General features: G+C 44.1%; 1 pseudogene across 1 annotated transcript; it reads right to left on the reverse strand.

Moving 5' to 3' along the window:
* Positions 1 to 6124: 6124 nt before the first annotated feature.
* On the reverse strand, positions 6125 to 7549 carry LOC144124734 (legumain pseudogene; annotated as a pseudogene). Its single transcript, XR_013313271.1, has one exon. The product of XR_013313271.1 is annotated as a legumain pseudogene (transcript).
* Between the last annotated feature and the right edge of the window lie 3741 nt (positions 7550 to 11290).

The raw sequence follows: 11290 nt of genomic DNA on the forward strand, positions 1-11290 counted from the left end.
ACAAAGATTGTTGCAGTGGATATAGTACGCAAAGGCAGCAGACACAAACTTTCCATTTCGTTGGACCCTCTTGTACGCGTTCCGTGGCACTCTCTTCGCGCGTGCTCTTTACCTGCCCTGCAGGCTGTCCGCACTTAATCTGCTCTTTGCATATACTCACACGGTTCCTACAAATCCGTTGGTCGCATGCGCCACAGATTTCACCCGGTGCTCGAGGAAATGATCGTTTTGACTCGGCCCTAAAAAGTTAGTATTTGCAAACTATATTGCTAAGCACGCATGCCTTTATGCAGTGGTGCAGTGTCCAGGTGTAGCGTGCACTGCACATGTACGGTATACTCTTGATGTATGAAACAAATACCCACCTCTTACCGGCTTCGCTTAAACCGCTAGTCTATAATACTTTGCTTGCCTTTCATGTAAATCATTGCCACCTTGTAAGGTAAACAACATGCGAATTCCTACTATCCAATATATTGCCAATACAACAAAAGATAACGCATGCCGCTAAACTGCCTCAAATCTTCTCTTTGAAACAAACGCACAATTTCCTCGTAAATACCACATTTTTTTTTAAAATAGCTCTAATTCAAACCCCGTACTTCGAAACCACTGTAAATATCTCTTTCTAGAAAACATTGTGGTTGTAAGATGATAGCAGACACCCTGCCTAAGGCTGCTGAACTCTTACCGGCAGCCGGATTATCGCGTGGTTGGCTTTCCCAACAGTTTGGCTCCGGCTCGCCCGGTTGACCGGCTTGCCAACTTCCTTCATAGAGGCAGCGCGCAGGCATACAGCATGAGCCGAAGCCAAATCATTGGAGAAATCAATCACGCGAAATTACGGCACCTGAATCAGGTATATGTACCCAAACCTTCAAGCCAGCGGAGCTCACCTGTCTACTGAAGAGGATCATTTATTTATTTATGTAAAGTACCCTCAGGGCCATATGGCATTAAAGAGGGGAACGTTTATACAAGTCATAAAACAAAACATCAAAATTTCATAGTGCTTAACGAAAAGTTGCCAGCTATATAATGTTATCTAATGCATTCTTGACAGAAACGGTGATCATTTATTAGTGTCAGTGTTTGGGGAAGGTGATTCCGGTCGACATATGTTCGGAGCACAAAGAAATAAAGAAGGTTTTCGTTCTGCAAGATGGTATTCTAACCTTGTGAGCGAGATTCACACGTGGTGACATGTACTGCGGGGTTGAAATAAGTTCGTCGCGCAGGTGCGAATGGTGAAAACTTTGATGACAAAGGCGAGGATGAAGTGTCCTACTAGTTTTCATGTTGCTTGTGCTTACGTGCCATTAAGCCCGAGGACATCATCATCATCATTATTAGTCAAATGTTTTAGGGGAATCCCACAAGGAGGAGTAGATTTGTAATAAGGGAGTAATTACTCATTGACATCCACCTGAGCGCAGCCATGCGGGGACAAAGGAAAGCTATACAGCTTTCTAAGAAACTTCGCAGTTAAAGAAAAATTCGTCCTGGTCCTTGGTTCGAACCCGGGACCACCGCTTCACTGGAGCAGTCGCTTGACCAAATGAGATAACCGGGACGGCACGCTTATGGTAGGGCGAGGGCGAATTGATCAATAACTCCAAGTTGGAAATGTGTTGCTCAAATGTTTTAGGGGAATCCCCCAAGGTGGTGTAGCTTTGTAATGAGGGAGTGATTGCTCATTGACATCAACCCGAGCGCAGCCATACGGCTACAAGGGAAAGCTATGAAGCTTTCTCAGAAACTTCGCAGTTAAAGAAAATTCGTCCTGGTCCGAAATCCGGACTACGGACTGGGGTCCATTGTAGCTGTATGGCTGCGCTCGAGTGCAAGTCAATGAGTAATTATCTCCTTATAACAACTATACTCCACCTTGGAGGATTCCCTTTATACATTTGACCAACACTGTTCCCACTTCGAGTTATTGATCAATTCGCTCTCGCCCTACCATAAGCGTGTCGTCCCGGTTAGCTCGGTTGGTAGAGCGACTGCTCCGGTGAAGCGATTGTCCCGGGTTCGAACCCCGGGCCAGGACCAATTTTTCTTGAACTGCGCAGTATTCGAGAAAGCTGTATAGCTCTGCTTTGTAGCTGTATAGCTGCACTCGGGTAGATGTCAATGAGTAGTTACTCCCTTATTGCAATCTACTCCAACTTGGGGGATTCCGCTAAAACATTTGACCAACACATTTCCCACTTGGAGTTATCGATTAATTCGCTCTCGCCCTACCATGAGCGTGCCGTCCCGGTTAGCTCGGTTGGTAGAGCGATTGCTCCGGTGAAGCGATGGTCCCGGTTTCGAACTCCGGGCCAAGTCAAAGTTTTCTTTACCTGCGAAGTTTCTGAGAAAGCTGTATGGCTTTGTATTGTAGCCGTATAGCTGCGCTCGGGTGGATGTGAATGAGTATTTGCTCCTTTATTACAAATCTACTCCACCTTGGGGGATTCCCCTTAAACATTTTACCAACAGTGTTTCCACTTCGAGTTATTGATCAATTCGCTCTCGCCCTACAATAAGCGTGCCGTCTCGGTTAGCTCATTTGTTAGAGCGACTGCTCCAGTGAAGCGGTTGTTCCGGGTTCGAACCCCGGACCAGGACGAATTTTTCTCTAACTGCGAAGTTTCTTAGAAAACTATAGGGCTTTGCTTTGTAGCCGTATGGCTGCGCTCTGGTGGATGTCAATGAGTAATTACTCCTTTATTACAAATCAACTCCGCCTTGGGGGATTCCCCTAAAACACTTGACCGACACATTTCCCACTTGGAGTTATTGATCAGTTCGCTTTTGCCCTGCCATAAGTGTGCCGTCCCGGTTATAGCTCAGTTGTTAGAGCGACTGCTCCGGTGAAGCTGTGGTCCCGGGCTCGAAACCCCTGACCAGGGCGAATTTTTCTTTAACTGGAAGTATCTGAGAAAGCTGCATTGCTTTTCTTTCTACCCCTATGGCTGCACTCGGGTGGATGTCAATGAGTAAATTACTCGCTTATCATCATCATTATATTTGGAGTTCTATTATAGTAAGAGAAAATGAACAGGACAAAAATATTCTAGACTATTTTAAGCGAGTGCGTTATGTTCTGCTGGTAAGGAACCCAAATTGAACCTGCGTACTCGAGTTTAAGTAAAACAAGTGCCTAGTAAGTAAGAGTGTCTGAGAAAAAGGTTCTTTACCGAAGTTACGTCGAAGACATTCAAGAGTTTTGCGGATGTTGTAAACGATGTGTGTAACATTAACACCCGAGGTGAGGACGATAATGATATCAACACCGACTTATTTACAAGAACGTACAGAGTCTAGAATCATGCTATTAAGGTTACACGAGGGAAAGTTGTTAGTCACTCAACATTCACGCATGAATTTACACTTTACGGTCCATTAGCCAGAATTTCCAACAGATTCAAATTTGGGATTAAGGTAAAGTTGACATTATCGCTTACTATTTCCATAAATATTACACAGTCGTTGGTGAATGGACAATTGTGAGATGATATGCCGGAACGTACGTTTTAATGTAAACAAGAAAAAAAAGTGAACCGAACAAGCAGCCTAGACAAACAAAGGAGTGAACCGGACTCGGATGCGAGGTGAGGTCATTAACTGAAACGAACTATCGATGGTTTGTAAGGAAAGCTTCTAGTCAGGTCAGAGTTGTAGGGTCCATGTTAAGCTGTTTCGATTTGTGCACTAGTAAGCTATGGCGTGCTTTATCAAACGCTTTCGCGAAATCTGCCAGGTGTTTGAGGAAAGACTAAGTAATTTTCAGAAACAGGATTTCTGAGGTCATAATATGGCTTTTGTGGCATAGCACTGCCAGCGTTGCAGGACACCAGAAAACCGGTCGATCATCTTAATAAGATGGTTAACTAATTTACAGTATTCACCTTATTAAGTATTACAGTTAAGCGCCTGCTTGCAAATAGGGACTTGTAGCCGGTGGTTAGTAACAGCTGAACCACTATTTAGAATTTCGAAAACATGATTACCCTGGGTTATGCGGCGAAACAAATTTCGGGTACATCGTGCCAAAATACATGCGCATTCGGACTACTTGCAGGCAAATCATCTCATCCAGTGCAGGATCTAGTCGAAACAGCCAAATTTTGTCTACACTTTCTTCCAAGAAAGTTTCCGGAAATACGCAAAGCTCACTGTGCATGGTCCTAAAGTTGTCCTTATTGCAATCATAAATTGTTTTCGCTATCTTTATAATTCGCGGCCTAGAAGTGGTAATCTCAACGTTAGGAGGGTACGGTCGCTCAGAGATGGCAAGTGATTAATGCTGGAAACAAAAGAATGTTGAGTTGAAGGATTAGGTCAAGTGTATTTGAAACAGTACTTGTGGTTCTAGAATAGAGTAAGAGAGAAGACAGAGCGCAGATCAAGGAAGTATTTAGCTACTGTGCAGCAGGGGTTAACGCTAATAGGTTCAGTGATCCATGAGACGTTTGGAATATTAAAGTCATCGAGTAGAAATATAGGCAACGAAGGGTAACGAAATGCAACAAACATGCACCCGTGAAAGCCAGGTTATCGATGCACAGAACATACTTATTTGCGACGTTAAAAACAAAACAGTGTCATTGTCTTTTCCCGGATGTAATCCCTTACCTTTCCTAATAACTCTAACTGGTTTAGTAATACCAATCCACCAATATGTAATGTGCGTCACGCATCAGTCGAGATACGAAACTTTAGCTTTTACTTTCGCCCCGCCATGCTTTTGTAACTTAGCTCAAATAAATTTATAAATTTCTAGCAAGTAGTAACACATTGCGGACACAGCTCTATTAGGTTCTGTATGAATAAGCGCCATCAGTGCTACATTGTTCTGGCATTTAAAGCTTTTCATGCTGTGCGCTTTATTGCATTGGGTCTCAACGGCAAGCTGCAAAAGGTATAACGTATTTTAGGCTTTAATGCATATTAATTGTTGATTGATGGAACTAGGCTCCGTATAACTTCAAAGAAATTAAAGCATTTTGTATCTGCTGATTTTTTTTATTTCTAACTAAGAGTGGTATTCAAGTTAAACTATCTTTCCGTCACACCATGCTTTAGTTTCTCTCTCTCGCATACAACATTCGTGAACAACAATTTTGGGAATTGAAAAATTGTAAGGTACTGGTATCGAAATATTGAAAGTAATGGTCGATTCTTCCGATATGTAGGAAAACTTTTTTATAGTGTTCTATCGCTCGCATCGACCATTTAATACTTCCATAGAAAACCAATGAGGAACGCTATTAGCGATATAAAAAAACGTTGATAGCAAAAAAAGCAAACATGTTGCTCAGAGATCTGCATGATATATTGATTGTTATAATGTAAGCTTACAATAAATGAATAATTTGCCCCATTAAACTTTCTCCCATTAAATATTGTTTTTCCCTGAGCTGTTCGAAATTTGTTTACATAAAGGAAATGGATTTCCATTGATGAAGTTTGCACAAATAAAGCAGAAGAATATTTTTAGGAAAACTTCATAAAAGAAGAAAAACCAATGCAGACAAAAAGATTTCCCACGACCTCAGCTGACACGCGGCTGTTCAGAATGACTGAAAAATATTTATCTTTTGGACATTCGACAGCTGCCAGTCAGCTGAGTTTGCAAGGCCGAAGTTGTGATTTCAGAACAGCACACGTCCGCTTGTGATGGGTTAATCGGCTCTAGTACTAGCTGCGTTGACTAAAAGGCGGGGTACTGTGTGCATTGCAGTCTATCTAACCTTTGTTCCACAAATACATGAAACTTGGCTTTCTTTATTTTCCCTAGAGTCCTTCTCGTATACTTAGCATTTGACATGGCGATAGCGTGGTCCTGCTTTCCTCAGTTTCTTTTGTGTATCTACCGCAGAGAACATATCGTTTTCTATGATTTGTTGTGCTACACTCTGTTTCCTCTAGGTCCTTATAGCCTCATTTAAATTTGGGTGCCTTGATCAGACACCTGCGAGGAAAGAATTATCATTCTATGACCTAAAACGCCTGAGTCGATGGATTATCTCAATATCGGTATAGAAAATCGGGGAAAACAAAAGTTTTACATATATCTTTCCTTCATTGAGAAACGAAGAGCAGTGATAAAACGGTTAAGATAAAAACAAAAAGATGCCGCAAAGAAAAAATCATTTATTTTGAAGATATGACGAAAAGATACGGCAGTGCCGCCTAAAGTAGGCAGAAGTTTTTAAACAATATCAATTACTGTAGGGTGAGTGCACGCCAAGTCCATAGCTTCTGTGATGCGAGTGATGCCAAAGCCTGATTCGCACATGTTAACAAGGACCGGAAGGTGTTCCAAGGCATACGGGTTCTTTGAAAGTCGGAAGCAGTTTTCGTTGAAGTGGTGCACAGCCTTCTCGTAACAGTCGAAGTCGCGAAGCGGAAACTTTTTATGTAGAAGGGACATGGCGCTGTCGGAGTTTCCAATAGATACAAAGCTCGCAATTTCACTCACTTTCTCGCTAAGGAATAATCTGTTTCGAATGGCCCGCTGTAGCTTGATCATCAGAGAACGCTTGGTGGCGCTGTCGGTTGCTTTCTCGAGCTTCCTCCTTAGAATGGCGAGGGGGACGTCACGGCTGGAGACTGGGTCACGCGGCGCCTGAGGGTACTCAATGGGTTCGGTCTGCTTATCGCCCTGAAATTCGCTCACTGAAAGCTTCCCCAAGTTCAGGTCGCCGTACTCCATGACGTGGCTTGTGGTGGTCTCCTTTCGGACGAGCTTGAACTGGTCGATGAGTGTTTCTTTGTGGAGGTCCTCTTTGTCCGAATCCTCCATCCAGTTGACACTGTAGCAGTCGCCCAAATAGGTGCTTCGCTTTTCGTCCCAGTAGCAGGCGTATGAGGACTCGTCGGGATTCGCTGCCGTCGTGGCGTAGACGTTCACGTTGTCTGGGAGCAGGCCGTCGAACATCGAGCCTGACTCACAGGCCTCAATGTAGATTACCATCTTGGCGAACTTATTGTCTTCGTGCATTTTCTTTATTGTATTTACGAACGGCTTGGCATGCAACTCGTCGTTTGGAAATGCTATCAGTCCTGGCGCCCCGTGGTCTGCAAAGTTGACGAAGATGTGGTCGTTGGGACCGCTTGCGATCACCTTGCCGCTGCCGCCACTGACCTTCTTGCCCTGAAGAATATCGAGGAAGTTTTGGGGGCTTACCAGGTCTCCGGTGTAGTCGTTGGGGACCCCGGGGTACACGTTCTTTCCGTTAGGGTGGTTGATGACCACTCCAGGTGTAGGGTTCTCGGTGCTGTTCACGATATCGTCGTACATCATCACCACAATGCGCTCATCGGGGATTCCGTGATTGCTGAGCACGTGGTAGGCGTGACAGATGTCTGCTTGGTGCCTGTAGTTGCCATAGCCATTTGAGCCGGCGACGAGAAGTGCCCAGAGCTTTGGTTCAGAGCTCTTGTCCTTCTCAGGTGCTGCAGCAGCGATTACAATGGAGGCCAGCAAGGGCAGCAAAACCGACCGCGAAGGAGCCATGCTTGGTGTGCACTGACAGATGGAGCCCCGGTTAGAGCGCTTATAAATGGCAGAGCTGACTTCGAAATGTCAGCGGAGCATTATGAGTGGCTGCCGAAGTGGGTAGCAGCATTGTGTGCAGTCAGACATTGGCCTGAAGAGATAGCATTCCGGATATAAGCAGAGATAACATTATACCTGTGCTCCGTGCTTGAGAGGCCGGTGAGCTGCGTAGCAACGCTGCGTTTTGGAGGAGGAAAGAGGGAATATTTCTTGTCTGCTGGGAATAGTGTTGGTCCGGTTCGCCTGCTCTGTCAGCGTTCGGTCTATCGCAAGTGTTTTTCTGATTTCTTGTGGGCGATATTTATTAACTATAGTTTAATACCAGACCAATGTCACAGAATGCCTTCTCTGCCCTACTGTGAACCAAATGACGCGAATGAACTTCATAATGTTCATTAGATGCTCTTCTCGTATTCACTCAAATTCTCCCGCATGGCTCGGACATACTCGTAAAAGTGGGCCCAAGCATAACTACATAGTACACGCACAAAAAAAGATCATGAGACACGTTTAACAGGCACACAAAAAACGTAAATGATAATTTCACAGAATTTAGCACTGTACACAATTTCTGTTATACCAATCGGCGTCGATGCCAAAGGAGAGACGTTTACGTATCAATCTTGATAATAGTTTGTGGGTATGGACCGGAATTGTGTCACAAGTCAGTGCGTACAGACATATGCAGTATTAGTGTATAATTCGTACCAAAAATATAGTGCCTAGTAACTAGAATAGTTGTGCGTCAAGCTTCTCATGCTGAGGTCGCAGCATCAATCCGTTCCGCTGGAAGCGCATATCAGTGGACGCAAAAAAAAATTCACATATTTTGTGAGGTGTCGGCGCACGTTAAAAGACCGAGGTCATCAAAATTAAATTGCAACAGTCTACTGCGAAGACCTTAATAGCCGATGTTTGGCTTCGGGACTTTTTCCCTGCATGCCTAACCTTACCTATAGTTTACGGCGGCCTTGAGGAATCTTATTAAACAGCCATAATGAAAATAGTGGTACGCACATCGTAGGACTGGTGCGATAACCGAAGGCATCGCATAGCAACCACTGTTTTAGACAGCTTGTAGAGATGGCGGCAAGAGGATAATTACACCTTCCACCTTTCCACGGCACGCAGCTCTCGCAGCCATTTACGACAGCCGTGTCTGGATACGAGCATGAAGAAATTAGAAATTATTTTCCGCGATTTTCGGGCGCTTCTCTGAAGTTGCAAAAATTGCGATTTTTTAGTTTCGGCAGACTGAACATTTCGGCTGCCTGATGAGGTCAAGCAGTAACTTGCAGAGCCAGCATAAATAATTAAGGCGGGGTGAGATGTACGCTGAAGTACTTAGGTCCGGCGGCGGGAGAATTTGAACACACCAGTGGCTCTTTATGCTCGTACAAGCTCCCGTGATCACCACAAGCGTCCGTCTAATTACGGGCACTCGTTCCCAACTCCTTCACTTATAACGGCTTGCGAGTGTTTAGTGTGCTGTGCGCAACCACAACCGTTGCGTTGAGGTGTAGTACTTTGGGCTTAGCTTTTTTATTTGTCTCCAGTGTAACAAGAAATAAATGTCGAGGTACGTTCTCTCATTGCGTCCTTGAAAACCGCATCCATCTGATAGAGGATCAATCCCAACAACAATATTAATATCTTAACAGAACATCGCTGGCAAATCATAAATTAAAGGTGCGATGTCTGAGTTGCAGAAACATTTGGGTTGCTATAATTTAGAGCATTACACAATTCAAAAATTACACAATTTTGATGAATTGGTAGAAGGGAAAAATTTATGTGAAGACAACTATGAAAGTAGTTATCCTCATTTATTGCATTTAAAATATCGGGCTCCCTGCAGTGCTATGAACGGAGAAAAAGCCAAATGCCTGTTGTGAACGGTTTGTGTTTTGCCGAAGAGTATTGTTTTATTGAAAATACTCAAGACTGATTATGCATGACGGGCATTTCGTAAATTAGCAGTCAGCTAGTTTTTGACTTTGTAACTTTAGGCATTTTCGTCCTAGAACACTGCGACTGCAAGAAATTTTAAAGAGAGCGAGATAAATATGAATACGGAAGGCAGGTATCTTAACCAGAAGTGTGGTTTGGTTGGCTACCCTGCCAACCATTTCTTTTATTATGCGTGGGTTGGTTCCCGCAGGAAGCCTGAAAACATTTCTAGAAGCCACCAATTGATTCGTACACACCGAGGCACAGCGCGCCTGTTTAAGTACGGTGGCTGTTTACTTTTCTGCATTAAAAAAATCTGCGCTCATGTGAAAGTTAACTATTGCTCTACCAGGTTGCCTGGGATCAAATCTTTCCGTTTAAAGAGAAAACAAAGCTTTGTTTCAAAATCGTTGATGCTAGGAAGGTAAGACGCAATTATAATCAGCACCGATTCGTTTTTCACACCCTCTACGTAACCGCGAATTCTTCTTAGAGCAAAAGCTCCTCTCCGAATGCCATCGGTGATTGCTTTTACACAAGGACATTGCCATCTGGATGTGTTGTCTAGGTTTCCAGTAGGTCGGGAGACGGTTCTACTAAGGAAAGAACTGACGGTTTTTAAGCAATGCTGCACACGGCAACTAAGGTGTGGCAAATATGTGATCGCGATGAAAAAGTACTACACAGAGACTAGCTCAGTGCATTCACGTGGATGTTTTTTTCACTTGGAAGTTCTCCGATAAGCCCTCGGGACATTGGTGGTGCCAGGTGATAAGAAAGACACAAGCGAGTTCTCTTCAGTGTTCAGAACAGCGTTGATAAAGTTATCGCGAACTCGCAACGGTGCTGAATTACTCCTGCCGACGAAATGTGTTTTCCCGAGTGAAAGCACTCAGACCTTATCATTACAGCTGATTAAAACCTGGCACAATCAGTGCAGCAACAGCTCACATGATTTGTAATCATTTTGAGTGGACGACACCCCACGCTATCGAATCTGTATGTCCCTATAGTTCACGTGACAAAGAGAGCACACAATTGGTTCTGCATTTCCCTGGAAACCCTTCTATGTTCAAAAGAATTATATTACTTACCTTAATTGAAAGCAGTCCAACACAGTATTGCTATTTCTCTCCTGGTCAAAGTGGAAACTGCAGTCCTAATTACCTACACACAGTGTAATGATCTCAAGCTCCATTGTTCTGTGCGAGAACATGACGCTAGTGTTCATCTTTTACAGAGGTCGTGAAAGTGTTCAGCCGGAGGTTAAAAAGCAGCATCGTGAGAACTTTTGTACCGAGCGAATTTCCGAGGCGCGCGAATAGCATAAGAATAATCTTCATGAATGGGGAAGTGAAGCAAGATATGCTGCGTTCTATGGGCGCAGATAATCTGACATGACAATTACGCCACGCACCGCACTTCTATTCAGCGTTTTTTTATATTGTCTGTATGCACGCATGCAAGCAAGCTTACCTCCAAAATTTTGTGTTTGTGAGGTGCTTCTCATTGCTGTATTATTGTTTCACCTCACTACCGACAGCGCACAAGTTGGGCTACGCCTCCATAGCGCTCGTTTTGCTGTTTACAGTTATACTTTATTTCTGCTTTCCCATGTACATTTACCTGCGCGAACACCATGAGCAACATGCTGCCATGATGACCGCTGAACGCGGCGTAGCGGTTTGGTGCTTACGGACGGACCACGCGCATTCGGCGCTCGCAAAAGTATTACTCTGAGCCCGGAGATCTCTGCTTCGACGCGTTTTGCGGGACTGCGCCATCCAC

This window comes from Amblyomma americanum, chromosome 3 (assembly GCF_052857255.1).
Source record: "Amblyomma americanum isolate KBUSLIRL-KWMA chromosome 3, ASM5285725v1, whole genome shotgun sequence".
NCBI lineage: Eukaryota > Metazoa > Arthropoda > Arachnida > Ixodida > Ixodidae > Amblyomma > Amblyomma americanum.